General features: G+C 38.2%; 1 protein-coding gene across 1 annotated transcript in view; it reads left to right on the top strand.

Annotated features, from left to right (window-relative positions):
* Positions 1 to 3,506: 3,506 nt before the first annotated feature.
* The window catches only part of LOC131970523 (spectrin beta chain, non-erythrocytic 4-like), a 115,131-nt gene continuing 101,867 nt past the window's right edge, over positions 3,507 to 16,770 (top strand). The window contains exon 1 of the mRNA XM_059331940.1: positions 3,507 to 3,879. The gene's annotated coding sequence lies outside the window, so the exon portion shown is untranslated. The remainder of the gene's footprint in view (positions 3,880 to 16,770) is intronic.

The raw sequence follows: 16,770 nt of genomic DNA on the forward strand, positions 1-16,770 counted from the left end.
CTTTGTGACTAAAGCAAGATATGGTAACACTTTATTTTGAAGGTGTCTACATAAGAGTGACACAAGTCTGTCAGAAACATGACATGAGAAGTATCATGAACATTAATGTTACTTCAAAGTGTCATTAATGTTCATGACACATCCCATGTCATGTTTATGACACGCTCATGTCACTCTTATGTAGACACCTTCAAAATAAAGTGTTACCAATATTAGTGTCAACAATAAAACGCTGATAAACTAATCTGATAACTAAACAATCTCCCTCTAGCTCTTCTTTGCTGGGTTCTTATCTAATGCCTGTGAATGTGGCAAATTGTCAAAGAAGTGATGATCTTAAAGGGGTAAAATGACATGATCTGATCAACTGAGGATGTAGGTGATTTTACCATAGGAGGAGATGATTTAAAGGAACACTCCACCGTTTTTTCATATTAAAACATGTTATTCGGTCAAGTAAGACGAGTTGATACAGACCTCTTGCGTCTCAATGCGTGCACTCAATCGCCCTAGCGCGACACCTGAAAAATCTTCTCCCCTCAGGAGTGATGATATTACTGCGCCGAGTCGAAGTGCTCCCAAGTGCTATTCCGCCATACATTATAGTTATCCTTTTTATCCGCTTAGAAAAGCACTACGTTTTATTTTGTGTCGCCATACTTGGTCGTTTAACTACTCGTGTAGCTGTATTTAAATAGGGAAAACGTGGAGGAGTTTGGTCGCTTCTAACTGTCCATCTGTTTGGATCCTAATGAATGAACGGGGCTAAGCTAAGTGCTAGCCAAGTGGCGCCACACGCCAGGGCGATTGAGTGCACGCATTGAGACGCAAGAGGTCTGTATCAACTCGTCTTACTTGACCGAATAACATGTTTTAATATGAAAAAACGGTGGAGTGTTCCTTTAAGCAAAAAGAAACAATTTTGACAAAAAATGACTTAGGCGATTATAATCCGTGTATCATTCGTTCTTTCCATTTTCAATTGGCAATCAAAATCAAATAATGAAAAATTGACTGGTCATTTTGCTATTTGTTGTCTATTATAAAACAAACAATGAAAAAAAATGCTTGCTTTTTCATATTTCAACATTAGGCTCAGATCAAAAATACGAAATGGAAAAACGGGCAGCAGGACTGAATTTTATTTTAATATTTAATTGGTCAGGTTTACGTGACCCGGAAGTTTGACTGCGGTCCAGTGAGCCGCCATTCGCTTCTCCGTAGTCAAACCAGCCGCCCCTATATAACAATAATGATATAAATGTAGTGACCCGTATTGTGATATATATGGTAAAGTCATTGAAACTGCTCCAAGCAAGCTGACATGAAGGATAAACACTTTACTGTCACTTTTTTTTAAATAGCGCCTTTGGATATAGACTCCGGTCCTGAGCTGTGAAGCCTATGTGGAACTACCAAAAACTGCAATTCCTCGACTCGCCGCTTGAGGCTGGCTGCAGAAGGGAGCAAGTTAGGTTGACTCTCATGTTAAAATGTCCAATTTCACAGTAGAAATAAACGTGTTTACAGCCTGGTTCAAACGATGCCTCTACTCTCAAAAGCTGATTTCCCCTTCCATGACAACTCTGAGGGGGGTGAATTATTTTATATCTCACTCCTTTAAGTTTCGAAAATTCACAATGAAGTGGGTCCCCGCTTTGATTGACAGGTGACATAGCTGACGGCACTAGCGTAAGCTGTCTGTAGCTACTAGCACCGTGGCTAATTCACTGGAAACTTTACCTGTAGGCTGTCGAAGAGTTTTACAGGCAAACATCGGACTAATAACAATAACACCACCTGCTGTGTGGTGAGCTGTACCACTGCCGCACAAGAAGCCCATGCTCCAGTTTGTTTGGTGAGTGTAAATCTCGTTTTATTTTATTTATAAATTATCAAATTAGCGTTCACAGTAGTTTGTTAGCCAGTTATTGGACCTTCAATGCTAACGGGAGTGAATTAAAGAAGATATTATTATACCGGTATGGTTATTGAAGAAGTTAATACAGAAGTGTTATCATTTATTTTTGTGATACTTGGAATCAAAAGGTGTCTGTGTGTTTGGAAAATAAGCTTCACTGTATGGTAACATTATGCAATGTTATGCAATGGGAGTTGGGCGGAGTCAGCTTTGCCAAGATGGTGCTTCCTTTGCGCTCTTCAGAACCCTACTTAGTCACCGTGATGTCACCCATTGGTTTGTGGACTGCCCGTTGGAAGCATCGAGTTCAGCGTTACACTCATCGCCATCGTGCGTCGCCATCTTGTTTCCGATACGGGGAGCAGACCATATTTGGACTGTGGAGGAGCGAGAGGGATCTGATCACTGACTACAGGCTCTCTACACCTGACTGGGAGAAGTCGCTGCTAATTCATGTTCGCATTAACTGGAGCATTAACTGGGATGTTAGTTTTGGCAAAAAACAAAAACAAAATGTACGTTACTTACCTCAGAATACTGAACAGAGACTCCTTGGAGAGTTCAAATAAACTGTCATTAAGTGAAAATACAGTGTGAAAGGGGGTTATGAGACCAAATCGGTAAACGTTCTCTTTTCTATCTATATAACGTTATATATAGCTTTATTGACACGTTGCCGTGGATATGCATAGTTCTGCTTCTCTCCTGATGACGGCTCGACCTGTTAGCCACCTATCAATCAAGAATCAAGAATCTATCAATTCTTTATCTTCCATTTTCTTCTAAATTGGGCCATTATTAGAACTACTGACATCAAATTGTCTTGAAGATTTTTTACTAGAGATTGAGACCATAGTGTTGTCCTGAAAAAAAATTCTGACTTAATAAATCAAGTGAGAAGTTTTCAAATTTTGCCCTGAAATGAATGGGCAGATTTTTTTTTTGCAGCCAAACTTAGCGCCCCCTCCATTGCCGCCTGTTCAGAACCCTATGGGTGACGTCACGGAGGCTACGTCCATATTTTATACAGTCTATGGGTTGGAATCGAAAGATTGGACTTCAAACCTCAGGTTAACAAAACTCCTCCATAAACTAAATTAATTAATTAGTTAGTTAGCCGATTATCGTTAACGTTACATCACTTTAAGGACTATGTCTGAGGTATGTTAAACTTTTGTCTAGTGACTGAAACCTCAATTACAGGCTAACGTGTTAGCTAGCATCACTGTCTCGAAATTTAAACGAACGTTAAGCTACCGTTAAAGCCGTTAAAAATGGGTCGGAGAGATGACAAACGATTAATAATTAAAAGCTTTAAAAAAGTAAGTATTTTTTTATGTTTCCTATATCCAACAACATACTTTGACATTTTTACATCCTATTTTTAACCGTTAATCTTCTGCTGTAAATGACGGAAATGTAAAACACGGCCTCTTGTGGCTTCTCGCTAAAATCTGCCACTGCCAGTCTCTCTCTCTCTCTCTCTCTCTCTCTCTCTCTCTCTCTCTCTCTCTCTGCTCGCCCTCGCCGCACTAATGCTGATCTTTCTCTCCAGCATCACCAGCGGAGAGGAAGAGGAGGAGGAGGAGGAGGAGGAGGAAGGAGAGGTTGTGTCAGGTGGAAACGGGGACCTCTATGGATATCATCATCACCCTCCACCGGCTCGCATCCTCAGCAGCACCGACAGCATCTCCCGGCCGGCGGTCACCGCTGCAGGCACACGGCGCCCGTTTTATGCGCCAAGGCGTCGCATCTCCACGGTAGACTGCTTCTCTAATTACCCTAACAAACCGCTTTTTGCTGTAATAAGGACTAATCGAGGGAAGACCCTGCTGGAATAAGAGCGGAGCGTCAGTTTCCTCCATTGATATAAAGCGCTCTCCTCATCGATTCAGCCCCACGACGTCTTGGTATAAGAGGACAAAACCAATCCACCAAAACTGACACTGAAGCTGAAGGTAAGGCCGATAGAAGGACGACAGGATGACTCCTTTCTCCATGGGATGTCGTTTTATTTTGTCATTCCCTGCGTGAGAGCAATGAGTCGATGTGCACGGTGTTTTTTTTCCTTTTTTTTGCAGGGACGCCGGCCTGCATTTGGGTGCAGGGTACCGCAGTGATCCGGCGGGGGGACGCGCCGTTTCATGTCTTTTTTCAACTACATGTGTTACATGATGCATGCATGGAAAAGTGTTTATAATGCCTGCCACAGCTGGTTCTGTCATTTTGTAGGATAAATGGGTTAAGAAGGAGAACAGCGGCCTAGCGTTGGGGCTAAGATATGTTGTTGCTTGTTGCAAGCGTTTATTTATAAGGGATAACTTTAAATTATAAATTGTTACGTTGTGATTTTTGTCATTTTTGCACCAGTGCAAATGAGAAGAGAACTTCCCAAGCGATAAATATCGACAGTAATACTATATATTACTGCAGGAAGTTACAGTGTGTCTCCAGTTCACTACACTGCAAATTATTTGGTTCTTAACAAGATTTTAAAAAAACTTGTTTTAAGAGTTAATTTCTTATTTTAAGCGTTCAACATGCTTATTTCTAGATTTAAGAACCTTAATTCAAAACATCTTGTCAAGTGAAATTATTTGTCCATGCAGCAAGATCTTTTCCCTCAGATTTACTGTTTTTATCTTGTTTTTAGACACACCTTTTTTGCAGTGTATGTGACCCGACATTACTTTGGCATTTCTTCCCCTTGTGGTATCAGTTATCCCTGAATCCTGAGGGGATTTTGGGGATGAATTCATCCAGATTATTCTTGTGCTTCAGTGAGGCCAGGCCAACAGTAGCATAGCCTGCTTTAGCAACACAAGAAGTAGATGCACTGGAGCCTGTCAAGTCTTAATGTGGTGTGTTTTGATCACATCTGCAGTGAAAAGTGACTCCAACCTCAGTTATGCATCAAGATTACATTGGCTGTTTTTTAATACGGTTGCTATATGCTGTAAATATCCAAAGCTGCTGTAAAGGGCTGATACAGAGGTGTGCAGGCAGGTATGGGTTAGTTGGTTAGCTTTGGTTTGTTGGTGCAAGGTGTGTGTGTGTGTGTGTGTATGATGATCTTGGAGGGGGTGAACAGAGAAGAGGAGTCTAAGCCACCACAATAAGTGTAGGCTGCAGTCATTTATTTAATTCAATTCAATTCAGTTATTTCATCATCAATAATAGCAAACAGCTGGAAATACTGCTAGTATGTTTAGTGACGTTTATTGAGCCTCACTCTGATCGTCTAACTGCTGTAACACACACACTCACACACACACACACACACACACACACACACACACACACACACACAGACACACACACACACACACACACACACACACAGGGAGTTGTAGTTTGTCTGTGGTGCTCAGCAGTTTACTATATAGTTCATATATTACACTTTGCGGCTACATCCTGTCAAGTACCACTAATCTTTATGTAATTCTTCACATAAAGTTAATATCTCGTATACTCAACATTTTTCACTATATTTCACTATATATACTATTTATAAATGCCCTCACATTACTACATCTTAGGGCTGGGTCATATGGACCAAAAGTCATATCCCGATATATTTACGCAGAATATTGATATACGATATATATCCCAATATTTTTATCGCAAAATGACAGCAAATGTTCAGTCAAAGTCAAATATAACATGTCACAACAGGAGTACCTTTTAAAAAAAATCAAAGCTCCATAAAGTGCACATTTAGATAAAAAATATCTTAAATAAAAATAGCCTATGAAATAAAATAGGCCAATCTTTTTCTGAAATTAATATATTTATATGATAAAAGAATAACGAACATTACAAAAGAACCAAATATGACAAACCCTAGTAAGGGCAGCATTTAAATAGAAGGAAAGAAAAAAAAAGTAACTAAATCGATATATGCGATATGGTCTAATTTCTTATCACATTTTAAAAATATTGATATATCTTTTATATCAATATATTGCCCAGCGCTAGTACATCTAGTGGTAATTTTAGGGTATGGTAATTATAGTAACTGTTATATAATAAACTAAATACATCTGTGATCTGACTGAGGTCAACATTATAAAACTACAATGGCATAGCAAAATGATAATTGTATCTCACAATGCAATAGTTTGCTCAGCTCCATTGCAGCATAGAGTTCTTTTTGACTCCCCTCTCGTCACGATGTGTTGTCCAGATGACAGACAGCCTCTCTGGGACGAGAGAAGCTCTCTGCTGCTGCTCTTTTGTTTATCACAACCACAAGGTGACTGTTTTGATTAAGACTCGTGGTCCTGCGGACTCAGAACTGGGCGTCGGCTGCTGCTCTTGCTCAAAGATGTTGTTTCACTTTGCTGAGGTGAAGTGAGTGGAAGTGACTCGGTGCAGTGTGTAAAATGCGTACTGCGTGACGTCACGATGAAGCATCCTGTGAGTGTGTGTGTGTGTGTGTGTGTGAGAGAGAGAAGGGAGAGAATGAGAGAGCTTCCATCCCTGTTAGAACAATCTAGGTTTCAGATATTTTTGCAAAATGAAATAATTCTTGACTAAGTTAAGAATGAGTCTTTAGGTTTGTGCCAGAAAGTGGTTGAATTTAAGATTAGTTTAGGGTCTCATTGGTTAGCTTATGTCATCAGAGTGAATAGAAATGTCTGTAATTTTCCAAAAATGTGTCAAATTCAACGTGTTACTCAGTTGGCATTTTAAGCAGCCTTGCAGTGCATTTACTGGGAAGCAGCTAAAGGCTTTTTTTGTGGCTAATGGCTAGTGGCTAATCTACATTTCTACATTTTTTGTTGCTTTTCTCCAACAGAAATATACGGTGATATTTAATGGTAAAATCGTTAAATCATGCAGCATTTATAAAGTATTTTCTTGTCAATTATATGGCAGAACAGCGTTTCATTTGATGGAAAAACTTTTTATTTTTTTACTGTAAAATATGGAATAAAATGGCAATCTTAAATATGAAATCAACAGTGCTAATATAATTTTACCGTAATATTAGAAAAAGTTGCACCGTATTTATTATGATAAAATTCTGGCAACCACAGCTCCCGGTTTTTACCTTAAAAACAACAGGGTTTTTTTTACAGTGTGGCTGTGTTGATAAAGAAAGAAATCCCAGAGGGAAAAATATGTTTTTATAACCCTTTGTTTTGACCTCTGGTAGACGAAAGACAAAGCATATCTCTATTCAACGTAGTGAAAATCATACCTTACCTAATACCTTAATACCTCACGAGCCTATTTGGCAGCCCATTTTAGCATTTTTTGTATTTTTATAATTTTTACAGCATCTGCGATCAATCAACTATCTTCCTTCCCTCAGTGGTCGAGGTGGGAGGGGGGAAGATGCCCACGGAGCATGTTGTGCTTCTTGTCTCTCACATGTATGAAATATGAACACATGTTGAAGAAAATATGTGAGCCTCACTTGCTGCATCTTGGCAAACAAGCTTAGAGATGCTTTACTGAACTAGAGTCGCTACATTCAGTGATTCAGTTCCACTTGAGACTGTTGAGTTACGCTGCGCTTCCATCAAAAGATGTCCCCAGTCCCAGACTAAAAGCTGAAAGTCTTTAGTAAATCTAAGAGTTTTACTGGAGTCACGGCGCTCCCGTCATCTCCATGGTTAAGTTTAAGGTAGTAATCTGAATCTGTTTCATATCAGTCTTTTCCTAGTCTTGGTTTGGATCATATCAAACGTGTTTGATATTATCTCAAGTCTCAGTGAGGTAACACAATCACCAACCAATAAATGAGCGGGGGAAAGGTCCCCGGTTCCAGACCGGCCAGTAAAACCACTTCCACAGGAAAAAAGAACATCACAATAATGCCTCAATAAAAATATAGTGATGTCATATATTTAGATGTTTCTTAGTAAAGAGAACAGAAAGGAGACCCAGTTAAAATGTATAAATAAATGTATACATAAATAATCCATGATTAATGTATGATTAACTAAATGAAAGTTGATAGAGCTGATAAATATAATTATTCAATTAAACAAATTATAATTAAATAGGACATAAATGTATATCATGAATTCATTTCTAAATGTTCCTTTCCTTTATTCTTCTTTATATCTATTTTTACTGTAAAATAGTCAACTTTTCATGTGATAAAAACAGAAACCCTTTTTCAGATTTGTGAGGGGCATTTTGTGGCGTCATCTCCTCTTTTTGTTGTTGTTTTTTCAACACAGACCAAACAAAAGTTTTTACTAAGAGCATGATGGAAAAACTGCTAAAAGAATCTAGTTGTAGTCTTGTAAATAATTTCCCTGCTAGATTGACAGTCTGTCTAAAATCTCAGTGTGAGACTAGACTGGGACTAGAAACTCTAAACACTTGAGCAGGTGGGACACCAGAGTTTTCCAGGAGTCTTTACCAAATCTTTTAAAGTCTTCTGATAGGGAGCATGAGGTGCCACACCTAGTGGTAAAATACAGAATACTGGCCGGCTCCAGTGTTTGTCTTGATATCAAACCGTGTTGGAGATTATTACACCAGTCTAACCCTACTTTACAGCGTGTATTGTATATATATTTGACAAGGACAAGTTTAATTTATTGATCTACATGCAATATTATTGATACGGACTGCTGTGTGTGGTATTGTAGGGTCTGGTCCCCATTAAGCCTTAGAGGAACAGAGACACAGAGCTGCTGCCACTGACTGATTAACACTGGCAGCTGTCTCTCTCTTTCCTCCTCCTTTCTTTCTTCATCTTTCTGGTCATATGCCCTCCTCTCTCTCTCTCTCTCTCTTGCCCCTTCGATTTCTTTCTTTTCCCCTTATTCTCTGTATTTAACCTCTACTCTTCCACATCAGCCTTTCTGTTTAAATGAAACATCTCTCTCCTATAACGTCACCCTTTATTTTTCTACTCTCTATATCTCCATCCTACTGCTTCAGTATCTTTCTATCTCTATCTCCATCTCTATCTCTATCTCTTTTGATTATGCCTGTCTCTCTAAATCTCTGTCTGTCTCTAAATCAAAAGATATGGACAGTCAGACGTCTGTGATGTACATTAGGCTATTCTTGGATCATCATTCAAGCAATATGATCGGGGGGAAAACACAAAGGCTACACTGCAAAAAAGATGTGTCTAAAAACTAGATAAAACACTAAATCTGAGGGAAATGATCTTGCTGCATGGACAGATAATTTCACTTGACAAGATTTCTTAAATTAAGATTATTTAATCTAGAAATAATCATGTTGAACACTTAAAATAAGAAATTAACTCTTAAAACCATTATTATCCAACTCTTCTAAATCTAAAGGTTTTTTTTATCTTGTAAGAAACAAATAATTGTCAGGTCACTCTGCTCGGGCCAGTTCATCGCTGCTTTAATTTATCTTGTTTTAAGAGTTAATTTCTTATTTTAAGCATACAACATGCTTATTTCTAGATTTAATAATCTTAATTTAAGAAATCTTGTCAAGTGAAATTATCTGTTTAAGCAGCAAGATCATTTCCCTCTAGTATTTTGATCTTGTTTTTAGACACCTTTTTTTGCAGTGTAGTAGTCTGAGTACAGATAAAATCAAGCTCAATGTGTGGTCACTTTTTATTTTGTTTGTATAGAAATGTGGCTTGAATGTGTGAGGAAAACATGAGGTGTTAGTAGACAAATTTCCTGTTGGTGCTTGGTTCCAGTTGGAGGCTATGAATGTGTAGATGAAACATGGATGGATGTGATTCAATATATTCTCCATAAATTTGTTTTCCCGATGCTACATCTGCTTTTAAATCAGTTGGTGTGACAATGGAAAACAGTGTGGTAAATTGAAGTTTTATTCTGGGGATGCTTGTCTAATTCATAGACACAGTTTTATAAATAACAAGCTTTAGCTTCACCGAACCAACCGGCAGTCTTTGGCCACTGAACTCACTAGTGTTGGCGACCGAACAGCCTCACTGCAGCATTCGGGGGTTAAGTGCTTGTTTCAAGGGCGCCTGATGTTTGGCATCTCATGTAGTGGAAAGATTAGAGTATTGTCACTCTTTGGTGCTATGGAGGCACCGAGCCAAATGCTAATAGCCACAAACACAAGTTGTGTAGGCCGGACAGAAAGGACTGGAGGTCAGTACGGAGGGTCGAGAGGGAATAGAGGGAGAGGACAGTTGAAAAAGTGTGAAGGATAATAAAAGGAGAGAGCAGGGGGCGGGGGGGGGGGGGGATGCTTTCATTACACCATTGGTGTAATGGTGATTTATTGTGGTTACCAACAGAGACAGCATAGCTGGGGGGAGAGGGCAATAATAACAGAGAGTGGTTTAGAGGAGAACGCATAACGACTGACAGTTCTGCACACACACACACACACACACACTTATTCGTATACAATAGTGCTGACACTACTAGGTCACTGATTAAATCAATAGAACATTAATCAGCGATAATTTTGATAATCAATTAGTTATTTAAGTAATTTATCAAGCAGAAATGACAAACATCTGGTGCCAGCATCTCAAATGTGTGGATTTTCTACTTTACTAATTCTAATATTTGAGTGAATTTATCTGTGGGTTTTGGACTATCTGCACTGCAAAAAAAGGTGTGTCTAAAAACAAGATAAAAACACTAAATCTGAGGGAAATGATCTTGCTGCATGGACAGATAATTTACCTTAACAAGATTTCTTAAATTAAGATTGTTAAATCTATAAATAAGCATGTTGAATGCTTGAAGTAAGAAATTAACTCTTAAAATAAGATAAATTAAAGCTGCAAGCAGCGATGAACTGGCCCGAGCAGAGTGACCTGACAATTATTTGTTTCTTACCAAGATAAAAAAAAACTTTAGATTTAGAAGTGTTAGATAAATAATCTTGTTTTAAGAGTTAATTTCTTATTTTAAGCGTTTAACATGCTTATTTCTAGATTTAGCAATCTTAATTTAAGAAATTTCGTCAAGTGTTTTTTGCAGTGTGAAGACATCACCTCGGCCTCTGGGAAATTAGGATAGGCTATTTTTCATTATTTTGTCTATTTTATCTTTATATATCTAATCAGTCAATCAATTACATGAAAAATAATTGAGAGATGGATAATGATGATCATTAGTTTTGCCCCTGATATCCACCTGTAAAATCTTGCTACGTAAGGCAAATGTTTACATTTTGACTCTTGTTGTAAGACTGTTAATAATACCACATGGGGACATTTATCAGAACAAACAGCAATGTACAAGAAAGACTTAGTTGTAGTCTCACATTTTACAACCATGTCAGTGGGGCAGACAGGTAAAAAGTCTGGCTTATGAAACTTCAAAGTAAGATGAAGAACAGCTGAAAGAGCAACGACAGAGCTGAAGAACACTCACACAAACACACGCAAACCTCCTGGGGGGAATAACAAAGATGGCCACTCTGAATATAGAACATTTCTTTCTGTGCTGTCCTATAAACCACAGTGAGGTTAGGGTTGGGTTCACCAGGAGAAAAAGAGAAATGATCTACAGTCTATCCTAAAAGTGAAAGATAGAGAGACATCTCTGGACTAGGGCTGCACGATTATGCCCAAAATGATAATCATGATTATTTTGATCAATATTGTAATCATGATTATTAATCAAGATTATTCATCATGTTAAGGAAAACATCTGTATTTTTATTGCACTACTTTTAAAACAAACAATAGGAACAGTTTTTAGTGTCTGGTGCTTGTTGTAAACAAACAGAGATGCTAAGTGAACACCTCCTGCAGCAGCAGCACATACACACTGTACTGCTACAGAGCTAACTGTTAGCAATTTGCAGACTGGACGCTAAGGGGTTAACATCCCCTCCGGCTCTGTGACTGCAGCTGGGAGAGACTGCTGCAGGAGGACTGTGCTGCTTGGACTCGTTCTTACTCTTCGTAACGAGCCGTCAGCCCCGCGGCTCGTTAAGAAGAGTAAGAACGAGTCTCCAAAAGTCTCCAATAACACCAGAAAAAGTCGCTGGATTTCTCGCCAGTGGCTTTTTTGAAAAATAGTTGCTAAACAAATATAGCAACAAAGTCGCTAAGTTGGCAACACTGCTTCGCTGGCTTTTACAAATGGCGCGTGTTGTTGTGGCGTCGAGTACTACGTCACATCCTGCTTAGCGTTCTATCCAATCAGTAACCAGGATTTTTTCAGGGGAGAAAAACGGCCCCGCCCCCTGGTGGTTGGTGGACTACTGGTGTAGAAAGTGCTTGATTAGATATGCAGGAGAGCCACATTTTAAAATGGAAATATCCCCGGCGATCAGGTTAATTTAATCGTGGTGGCCAAAATCGTGATAACGATTAAAATTCAATTAATTGCACAGCCCTACTCTGGAGCCTATTATTGCTTTTACTAGACTTAGAATGTCTATCAACAAATGTGTGTGACATGACATCTTTTTATGTATCCACTATCTTGCTCATCATCTGTTTTAGGACTGCATCAAACAATTACTCATGAATCTACTAATTATTTAACCAATTAATCGAATATTTGTTTTGTTTGTGTAGTGAAAATTTAGGCCAGTTACAGTTTCCTATAGGTCCCTCATTCAAATTGCTTGTTTTGTCTTATGAACAGTCCAAAACCCAAAGATGCTTTAGTTTACTATCTAGTGAAGCAAATCCTAACATTTGAACTGAAACCAGAGAATGTTTAGGAGCTTTTTTCAGCTCTTCGAATACTAAACAGCCTGATTCATTCAGCTGTTGTTGAACAAATATATATGTTATTCTGACCCAAAGGATTTTTTAAAGTAAAGATCGGACAGGAGGATTTGGAATTTATTTTTATATAAAGAATATAGCATATTCTGTTTAGGTAAAAAAGACTAGTGTTGTTTTTTTGTGTTTTTCCACCGTGGTTCAACTGTGTATGAGATCATGCAACACACTCACACACACACACACAGGTGATTCCTCCTCTTTCTTCCAGCTCCATGGAGAGATCAGAGAGCCTGTTGCTGTGTAAACGTTTGATCCTTCAGTGTTGGAGCGCTAGACTAGATATCCTGGACTGACTCAAACACATGAACTCTGTAACCCCGTAGGGCCCAACAGGACAAACCTCAGAACCAAAACTTGATCCTCAAAAATACTCAAAAAGGTCCAGAATTAATCTTTATCCTTATCCTGTGTTTGTGGTTTTGTTTCTCCTATGTTTCCACTCCGGGTTTCGGCTTTTACAACTATTGTTTAGCAATGAGAATACCTTTGTTCATGTCCTTTAAATGCCACACTGCAAAAAAGGTGTGTCTAAAAACAAGATAAAAACACGAAATCTGAGGGAAATGATCTTGCTGCATGAACAGATAATTTCACTTGACAAGAGTTCTTAAATTAAGATTATTAAATCTAGAAATAAGCATGTTGAACACTTAAAATAAGAAATTAACTCTTAAAACAAGATGAATTAAAGCTGCAAGCAGCGGTGAACTGGCCCGAGCAGAGTGCACTGCAAATTATTTGTTTCTTACCAAGATAAAAAAAAACAACTTTAGATTTAGAAGTGTTAATAATCTTAATTCAAGAAATCTTGTCAAGTGAAATTATCTGTCCATGCAGCAAGATCATTTCCCTCAGATTTAGTGTTTTTATCTTGTTTTTAGACACACCTTTTTTTGCAGTGCACAAAGATTATCATAGATAGATAACATAATATCAATAAAGCAAAATTGATTTACAATCTTGGTGTGATCAAGAATACCTCACTGTACTGCTGTGACTATAAATTAACAATATTCACAGCTCAAATTTAAGAGAACTTTCTTAAATGTATTTATGAGCAGTGGAAGTGAAAGCATTCAGCTGCAGGTTTCCTCCCAGCTCTTGCATTATAATGCAGCTTTGTTGTTTAAGGTGTTCATTACTGGTCAACTTCTCTGTGAGGGCAGCAGCATTACTCAGCACTTTGTTTTTGTATTCAAGACAGATAATACTGTATGTTTTCAGTGTTTTTTTATGGAAGTAATTTTTGCCTACGGTGTATTTGTGTAAAAACAGTTTTATGATGAATAAGGAAATGCAGCTTAAAGGAGCACTCTACTGATTTACACATGAATTAATGTTAATATTAATGAGTTTCTAAAAACTAAGACTCAAGTCAACATATCCTGGATCCTACAGGGTACACAGTCATCTATAAAGTTGGAATAATTTTATTTTCAGACACAATCCTCTGTTAATTGTTGTTTTATTTTCATTGGGATATCTTTGGAACAGATTGATTAATAACGTTTTTTGAGATGATATACACTTTATTTAATTGATCTTGTTTTAAGAGTTAATTTCTTATTTTAAGCGTTCAACATGCTTATTTCTACATTTAATAATCTTAATTCAAGAAATCTTGTCAAGGTAAATTATCTGTCCATGCAGCAAGATAATTCCCCTCAGATTTAGTGTTTTTATCTTGTTTTTAGACACACCTTTTTTGCAGTGTATTACTCTGAATACAGATAAAATCAAGCTCAATGTGTGGTCACTTTTTATTTTGTTTTTATCTCCACCGTCTGAGGTTTCCCGCCGGCCGTGTTCAGTCAAACACAAATCATGAAGCATCAGTGCTGCTGTTACTTATAGAGCAGAAAATGGATAGCCAAGAGAGAGAGAGAGTGTGTGCGTGTGCGTGTACGTGTGCGTGCGTGCCTGGGGGGTGGCTGATTCCTCAACAGCTGAGTCTGATTATTAGAATAAAGGTGATAACACACACACACACACACACACACACACACACACACACACACACACACACACACACATACACATCAGAGCAGTCCTGCGGGCTGTGAGTGTGATTGATTGAAAGACACCAGGTGGTTGAGGTTAGGCAAGGATCAGGGCAAGGAGAACAGAGGACACACACATACACACACACACACATAAACTCATTAGGGGTGGACGGCATGGCCCTAAAAATAATATGATATATATTAGGGCATATTACCAATCTTAATGGGGAAAAAATGTACCGGTCAGCAAAGTGTTCAGCCCTAATTTCTATTTTCTATTACTAGTGCAGTGACCGTAGGAAGTATGTATTCATATAGTGGGAGATTAAGTTGATTTTTCAATTCTGTACAATGAGGTGTAATACTCTATACGCGTAGTGTTAATATACAAAGTGTATATTGGGTAATACATGCACTGCAAAAAAGGTGTGTCTAAATAAGGATTTGCACACCTTCGTGCCACATACGAAATCTGAGGTCAGTCTGACTGACGGTCAGAGAGATACACACACACACACACAGATGCTTCTTGCTTTTATAGATAGATTATACTCTTGGCCTCTTCTACGAGTCTCTCTGTCTGCCTCATAGTAAAACAGTCATTTTACAGTCTGGTGACAGACCAGACAGCTATATTTTATTTAAGGAACAACATGGTTAAAAATATCACTCCAGCTTTTTCTGATTAGCTTCCCTTGCTTCATTCTCCACGTACTCCCACCTCTCCATGGCAGGAGTGTAGAGAGTATAACCGTAGCTAGCTTCATGCTTCGTAGATGTCAGTAAGTAGATTTCAGTCTTCAGTGGGATGTGCAACCAACCTTGATCTTGGCTCTCTTGACACTCTGAAGGGAAACACTGGGGAAGGATTTTGCTACACGGGGGATACGGGTGAAAAATATACAGGGATTTGGGGAGGTTAAACATTCAGTTAGCTCATTTGCAACATCTGAGCTCACACCATCAGCTGCCAACAACCAAGTCATGTTGAGATATTGTCATTACAGTGATAAATAGCATTATTAATAGCATACGAGGTGTCAGTGATGTTTAAGTGGAAACATCAGGTTTTCTTGTTCCCTCATCTTCAAAGAAGAACTTTAACAAGATTCAAAAATCATACAGGAAGAAATCAAACACAGAAAAATATACCAGTTCTCCTCAAAATAAATGTAGCAAATTAGCTTCAAAAGGTCTCATGTAAAACTGTATTTTATTTTTGGTACACTGCAAAAAAAAGTGTGTCTAAAAACAAGATAAAAACACTCAATCTGAGGGAAATGATCTTGCTGCATGGACAGATAATTTCACTTGAAAAGATTTCTTAAATTAAGATTGTTAAATCTAGAAATAAGCATGTTGAACGCTTAAAATAAGAAATTAAGCAGCGATGAACTGGCCCGAGCAATAAGAAATCTTGTCAAGTGAAATGATCTGTCCATGCAGCAACATGTTTTAGCAGCAAAATGTACAAAAAAAAAGCCAAACATTCATATCCTCCAGCTTATTCAAACTTCTTTTTTAGTTTTGGACTGTTTGTTGGACAAAACTTTTGGACAAAGTGATGGATTTAATTATTTTCAGTGGTTTATCAGGAAAAATAATCATTGGTGGCGGCTCTAATTACATTATTGTTTTTTTTTTCATGTAAAGCTGATTTGTTTGTGTCTTCTGCTGAATGGCACCTTTACATTCCTGCAAACAAGCTCCAAGTCTCAATAGATTAATTCAGTTCTTGTATTAATCAACTCAACTCTTGTCCTGCAGGTTTAACTTGTGTTGGATTGTTGTGCAGTCCTTTATCTGCTTCACCACCAGATACACTGCACCGTTATGTTCTGCTATTATTCTCTCCGGGGAGAACGGCTAAGTGCATTTGCACAACTACCCCTCCTCTCTCTGTCTTGCAGGGCATGCTGACATTTACTCGATACGGCTACATTGTTTATTCCAGTGGTTTAGGTATAGTGACAGCTGTGAGTTTGGACTTTTGTTGCAGTGGACAGAAAATAGGAAGACAAAGAGTTTTATGGCAGAGATTTGAGGCACAACACAACAGGGAAAGCTGTAAACCCTGCACACTTTAACTTTTATTCTTTCACTTGAAATCCCATTTAACCCTTTGGAGTTTGGGGCTGTTTTGA

The sequence above is a fragment of the Centropristis striata genome, chromosome 4 (genome assembly GCF_030273125.1).
Source record: "Centropristis striata isolate RG_2023a ecotype Rhode Island chromosome 4, C.striata_1.0, whole genome shotgun sequence".
Classification (NCBI taxonomy): Eukaryota; Metazoa; Chordata; class Actinopteri; order Perciformes; family Serranidae; genus Centropristis; species Centropristis striata.